At 40.1% G+C, this 6759-nt stretch overlaps 1 protein-coding gene across 1 annotated transcript in view; it reads right to left on the bottom strand.

The window, feature by feature from the left end:
• DLC1 (DLC1 Rho GTPase activating protein) overlaps positions 1–5117 on the bottom strand; it is a 28802-nt gene extending 23685 nt beyond the window's left edge. The window contains exons 1-2 of the mRNA XM_009277405.1: positions 5049–5117; positions 2063–2144 (exon numbers count right to left, since the gene is read on the bottom strand). The gene's annotated coding sequence lies outside the window, so the exon portion shown is untranslated. The remainder of the gene's footprint in view (positions 1–2062; positions 2145–5048) is intronic.
• Between the last annotated feature and the right edge of the window lie 1642 nt (positions 5118–6759).

The following is a 6759-nucleotide window of genomic DNA, read 5'->3' as shown; positions in this document are numbered from 1 at the left end:
CCTTTAAAATCTTTGTCACAAACTACAGTAAGACCCGTGGATTCTTGGGCATATTACACAGAAACCAATTTGAAGAGGAGCGAAGAGGGGTTATCTTACAATTAGCAGACTTATGAATCTTTGTCTCAAACTACAGTAAGCCCCGTGGATTCTTGGGCATATTACACAGAAACCAATTTGAAGAGGAAAGCGAAGAGGTTATCTTACAATTAGCAGACTTATGAAAAACTTCCTAGTTTCACAAAATATCTATATACCCACATCATTTTGGTTTGCTTACTTTTATTAGAAGGCTTACAATATAAGCTTCCATTCTTATGATACAGATCTTTTTACTGTCCTCTACGTTCAGAAAAAGTGCTAACTGCTTTTATCGATCACACTAGCAGCAAATCTTAAAGAGATATGGAGGGCATATTCTTACTTGCACCAGTGAGAAACAATCTACTACCTTTTTTCCCCATATAAATAAATAATCCCAGGTTAAAAAGTATCCTCGCAGGCAAGCACTAGGTCCAAAATATGCCGGCTTGACTGTATTTTGTTTTCCTGGCAAGAGAAGACCATGCTTCTGGGAACCAGCATTTATTCACATTGCTGTACTTTCTGTTCAACGACTTCACAAGTTCCAGAGCACACAAATAAGCACACCAATGCATCACATTTTAATATCGATGGAATAGGTGCCCTACACTTGAGTAGGGCACATCTTGAGTGTGAATTTAACATTAATGAGATTTTTCCCCTCCCAATGACTGGACAACAGATCTGTTTTCTTAGTTTGAAAATCTTGTAAATATTTCTGAAGAACTTTAAATTCCAGTCTCTCTCTTTCCCTTCCAAGTATGGCAGTCATGGCATGAGAACACTATAAACTTAAAAGTTTTCTTAAAAGGGTTTTGTAATTCATTAGAATTACTGACATTTAGAGTTGCAGACATCATGCATGTAGTATCCAAAAGCATTCATTTTGCAGACAATTTGGAAAGCTGCCATAATGGAGGACAGAGGCAGAGAACTGCACTCATTTCTAGGTAATAGGAGATATGAAAAGTTAAGGCTTTTTTTTCCACATTTAAGATTGTGGACTCACACTAGAGGAGGTAACTGATGGATGGGTTAAGTGTCAGATGGGGCCATTGCAATTGCTCTTATGATAAAATTGGTAATGCTGAGGCTGTAGTTCTGTAAAAACATGCTGCCACAGACAGGCAAGTCTTGCTCCCTATTTTTCTCTACCCACCCCTTCTCCTGCCCCTGCGGCTGGCTGTGGGGTCCTGCCCCATCCTTTGCACCTATTCCGAAGTTCATTACGCCTTTCCATGGGCTGATTTAATTTACTAACCTAGCAAAGAACTATTCAGACTCTTTTTGCAGTGAGTGAGTTGAACTGGTTTGTGGAAGGAACGCATAAACAACAAAGATACGTAATGGGAGCACGTGGCTGAGGGCAGGCCAGCCCTTGCAGTGGTGGTAAACTCTTAGATTCGCTCACATTATCCCTTACAGCCATACCCACATTCACTTCTGTGATCATGGCACACACAGGGTGATACGCTGAGGTCAGCGTGAGGGTTTGTACACGCAGCTTTTTGTTTTGTTTGTATACGTAGCTGCTCACCAACTTCAGAAAGGAGAGTAATGGAGTGCAGCAGCATGGCTTTGCTAATACTGCTCCCAGAAAATAATCCCATGTGGGAACTGATGCTACAGTTGTATATGCAGATGGCTGCAGCCAGCACAGTTCTGCTTCCACGTGCCTTACTAATCTGGGAATTAGTAATGAAAGCAAATTAAGAATAATAATAAAAAATATGCCTGTCACAAAGACTCCTGCCATTTTCCTCCCAACTTTGTTTTAAATAAGATCCCCAAACATTACTTAGCCCAATATATTATTCCAATGAAAACCACATACTGATAGTGGATAATAAAAAGGTCTCAAGCAAATGGTTATTTAATAGTACATAATTCAGTTGAGGTTATGCTTTTCCCAGGTTATACTTTCTATTACACAGGAAGAGTTTTGCTCCAAAATGCAGTGTGATTTTTTTTCACCTACCTGCATAAGGCCTCAATAGCGTCTCTGTCCAGAAAGTCATGCTCTCGCTTGACTAGAGCGATGTCAATTGGAAAAAGGAGATCTGTAGGAACAGAGGCAGATGGAATCAAAATGACTCTTATTCCCAGTAGTGAGTTTTTTCAGAACAACCAGCTGCCTCCAGTTGAGCTCACCAAGATGCCAGTGATTGGCACTTCTCAGGTAAACACACGTTACCATCTCAAATGCTTCCTTTTCATGTACAAGCTTGTGACATGCAGCTTTGATAACTGAAAGTTCATATGCATAATGGGGGAAAAAATGAGCAAAGCAGAGATGAAACAATGGGAGAGGGAAAGAGGCAAATGCGAGCCCCCTATCCAACATCAAAAGCGTAAACTGATTCAGGCTAGCTTTATTTAAAATAAATATACAATCTCCATCAAAGTACTAACATCTCACATTAAAGAAAAAAGGTCAGTAAACCCCAAATCTCTGGAAAAGAATGAAAAACAGAATCTCCTTGGCTGTTAATCAAGCTATTTAAAAGTTTGACACTGTTACAACATTAATGAGATATGGACTGAAATGAAAGCAAGCCAAGCTGCGTGGAGCCCATACCGCCCCCTTTCCTTAAGAGATTATTTAGGTAAACAACTGGGAGAGTGAGGGGGAGGAAACAATGTTGGCAGGGAGCTGAAAATTTACTACAGCTCTGAAGCAGCAACCACATATATATTATTTACTGTCCTCCACAGATTCCTGACTGTCATACAGGTCCTGATCTGGCATTCCTTCCAGAGACAAAACTCCCACCAAAGCCACTGGGTGTTCAGGGCACAGAGCGATACAAGAACACGCTCCCGAATATACTGTTGCACTTGCATACAACTTTCCTGGTCCAAGTGATTGTCTATAAAATATTTTGATCTCCAGAGACTAGGAAAGAGTGAGCTGAAATGATGAAAAGAATAGAATTCGTGGTAATTTGTGAAAAGGTAATTAATATTCTGGCTTTTTTTAATACCAATACATAATCTCTCAAATGATCTACTTGTCCTGATTTTGCCTCAGGAATAAACAAATTATGACATATTCTGTGAAATGCAAGAAATTCTAGCTTTTCTACAGAAAACTGCAGTTTTAGCAAAACAAGTGACAAAGGCTCATTGATTAATCTCCATTTTAAATGCGTACTGCATGGGACCACTCCATATAGGTGACTTCTCAGAACTTTTGTACTATACCCAATTGTTCCATAGGTCTCCCCTTCACTATTTTAAGTCCAAGGTGCAAGTAAAGGGGGTGAGCACATTCAACTGGTATTTTTCACCAGTGCTGGTATAAGTTTCTCTTCTGAGAAAGTTAGTACCTTACAGTGCCCACAAGAAAAGATATGGGAGAACTTAAGTGAGAGAGGTGACTTGGAAGAAGTTGGTAGTCTCCACGAGTCCATTTTTTTAATGCTTAATTTATGCCGCTGATGTTTTTGTTGCTGCTGCTGCTGCCAGGGGGGCTTGCAAAGGACAATGGCATAATTGTTTTCGTATAAGGACAGCTGTCTTTTCAATGGGTATGGCTGGCCTTGCTCTCACCTCTTGCTCTCACCTCTGTGGTCCTTTTGATGTTAGGCAGGACATGGTCCTATGTTAGAAACTTTATGTAAGTTTTATGGAGTCTCTAGGTAGGGCAATGGTAACCACAGGTAGGACATGTTTTCTGAATGCAAGTAATTTGTTAGGGGATTTATAGCTCAGCATAACATGAAACCCACAAGCCCACATATTCAGCTGAGAGTCTTGTCCCCACTTTTAACAAAGACTGGAAGTACAGTCCCAGCTCTGCGTCCCAAGAAAATCTTGGCATCTCCATTAGCACAAAAAAAAAAGGAAGAGAAATAATAAAAGGAAATTTAATTTCTGAACAGGCGAAGAAAAGTTTTGCCAAGTACTGCTTTTGAAAGTGCTATTATCATCTCATATTGCCAATGCAGCTGCAAATCAAAGCTCAACGAGATCACTTTTCAAGAAGGCTAGCTCAGCATTTGCTGTCATTTCCAACAGTTATTCACTGTAAATAATGGACTTTCTATGCTCATTCTTACAAGCAGCAGCTGGAGTTTCTTTTATAAAAAAGAAGAGGCAGATAAGAGTGTGTAATAATTTCACTACAATGCAAGTAATTTTAAGTGGTGTGTGGGGGAAATTCTGAACAATAATATACATATCTAAAAAAGATGTCGCACTTTAAAACAAACTTCTGTACGTTACTTTGCGTCAGAGTGTAAGAACTGTATGCCAAAACTGCAAGTTCCTAGTAGGTTAGAGAGGCAATGAAGACAACAGTTTTAATTGAGCAAAACCTTTGTAAAAGCAGACACGCAAAGTGAATCCATCCCACAGAAGGAAAAGTGAGTGCAGGAGGCAGTAGTCTCTTTGAGGAGCTGCTGCACATCTGCGCAACAGCAGCTTGTATGTTCTTTTTTCCCTTCATAGTGAGCCTGTGTCTAACACCAACCCAAACTGTTCTGAAAAAACACACAGGACTTGGGAATCATGAGGCGTACAGATGCATCCACGCATACGCAGAATCTCCTACCTCTGCTCCATTAGGAGATCCGGCCGGTGGAGCTGGAGCTTCTGTGTTTCTCTAAGACTGGGCTTGTAGCAGGGGATGACTACGTTCATGAAAATACAGTTCATTTGTGTTTTAACTACAGGGAATGTACCATGGTGCTAACATAACATTTGTGCTATGAGGACATTTGGGAGATTCAGACTAAAACAGAAACTTGGAACAAATTTAAAACTCCAAGAGTGCTTCAGAGTCTCACTGGGTTTGGTACATCTATGCGTGTGGTGGGTAGCAGACAGCAGCCCAGTCCCTAAAAGTCATCTTATGTACTGGCACTTCAGTTGTGCCCCTGAACCTCATTTATTGGTGAATATTACATCTTACTGTCCAAAAATTGCCAGGGGATGATCGACTCGAAAGCTCAGGTGCCTACCTTCATAAAGCTGGGCATACTGCGGGAACCCGGCAGCCCGCAGCCAGTCACAAGCTTCTTTGGCCTCGATTTCTGGAAGAGGACAGAAACAAGACACCCTCCGGTTAGTGATCTGCAAAGCAAAAACTTCCTCTCTACCACTTCTACTATTCCCATTACAAAATAAGCACGAAGGTATTCAGGAACTTTGAACTGAGACACAGGTTTGCTTATCCCAGTTTGCTTTTCTTCTCATGATCAAACATATCTTAGATTCTGGAAAGTCACTAGCATTCACCCGTGATTTATCAACAGCTCATCATTTTAATAGTTAGAGAAACAGGCACAGATGAAAGCTGCAGGAGTTATGGATTATTCCGTACAGGTTTTGTTAACACTAGAGAAACCAGCACGGCAATCAACGTGAGCAGCATTTGTTCAACAAATCTTATGATCCCGTTGGCACAACTATTTTGTCTTGACAGAAATTCCTAGCAGAGCTCGTAATACTGCGCACTTTAACATCCTGTAGATAGTACTGACAGACCCAATCCCAAGAACAACCGACACACTGTATTGCAGCTCACTCCAGCGCGTGTTTACTACCCAACAAGAACCTAGTTTTACTGGAGGTCTTCAAGGCATTTATGAGGTACTTGGTATATTACAGGAAATTCAGCTAACTTTCACTCACACTGCCCAAAACAGCATGCCGCAAAATGAAATTATTCACATACATTTACATGACACCAAAAGAAAGGAAACATTCTGAACTTGGGTTACATTAGTCTGTGAATAAATTATCCATAAATTCGTTACCTAATACAAGCAGAAATAAAGAGTATGTTACCTTATTAGCTCAATCTAGGAAAATATAAAAGGTATTCAGGGTATTCTCCAAGTGTTCAGGAAACGGATTGGGTTAATTTTGTTCTTCTAAAAATTCAAGAAAGTGCTACTGGGAATTTAGCTCCCTGCTTAGAACTGATCAAACAGTGAGCAATCAGAAACTCTTAAAGTTCATCTGGCTTTGATTATATTCACTGTTCTTGATGGACCAGAAAAGAAAAGCTTCATTATGTACAACTCAGTAGACAATTTTGCCACCTACTCAGAGAGGATACTGTAGGTACCTGCTGCAAAAACCATGTGCAAAGGGTTTTGCTCGGAATTGCTCAGAATACAAGTTACTGCATATAGGGCAGTGAAGAGCCAAACACAACATAAGTAAAATATCTCAAGATTTTGGCACATTATGAAATATTCCCAGTGATATATAGGTACACAATTAAAATCAGATGAAACAGCAGGCACCTTTTAGCGTCTCCAAAAGGACGGCAATCCCCCTCTGATTTTCCAAATTGCTACAACGGGGTTAAAATATTTGTGCTTTGCCAGACTACTTTGCTAAGATACATACCCAAACCAAGGGGTTAAGGTGAGCCAAAGCACAACATTCCACATAAATAAACAGCTAAAAATCCACTCTCGCTGAAGTCAGGACAAGCAGGCATTTGTGTAACTTGTGTTTGCTTCACCTTTGGGTTATGGGACCACATGAGAACAAGCACGTACAGACATATTGACTTAGCTACTCATTAAGAAAAAGCATTCTTCAATTCCAGTTGCAAGCGATTGTAAAGTTTTGCTTAAAGTAGTATTTTAATTTCAGTATTCTAAGGAAATACATGGGAAAGTTAATAAAGAAGGGAAAAAAAAGAATCTAAAATAT

The sequence above is a fragment of the Aptenodytes forsteri genome, unplaced genomic scaffold, assembly GCF_000699145.1.
Source record: "Aptenodytes forsteri isolate BGI_AS27 unplaced genomic scaffold, ASM69914v1 Scaffold65, whole genome shotgun sequence".
In the NCBI taxonomy this organism is placed as follows: domain Eukaryota; kingdom Metazoa; phylum Chordata; class Aves; order Sphenisciformes; family Spheniscidae; genus Aptenodytes; species Aptenodytes forsteri.
This window is presented reverse-complemented; position numbering and strand designations above follow the sequence as displayed.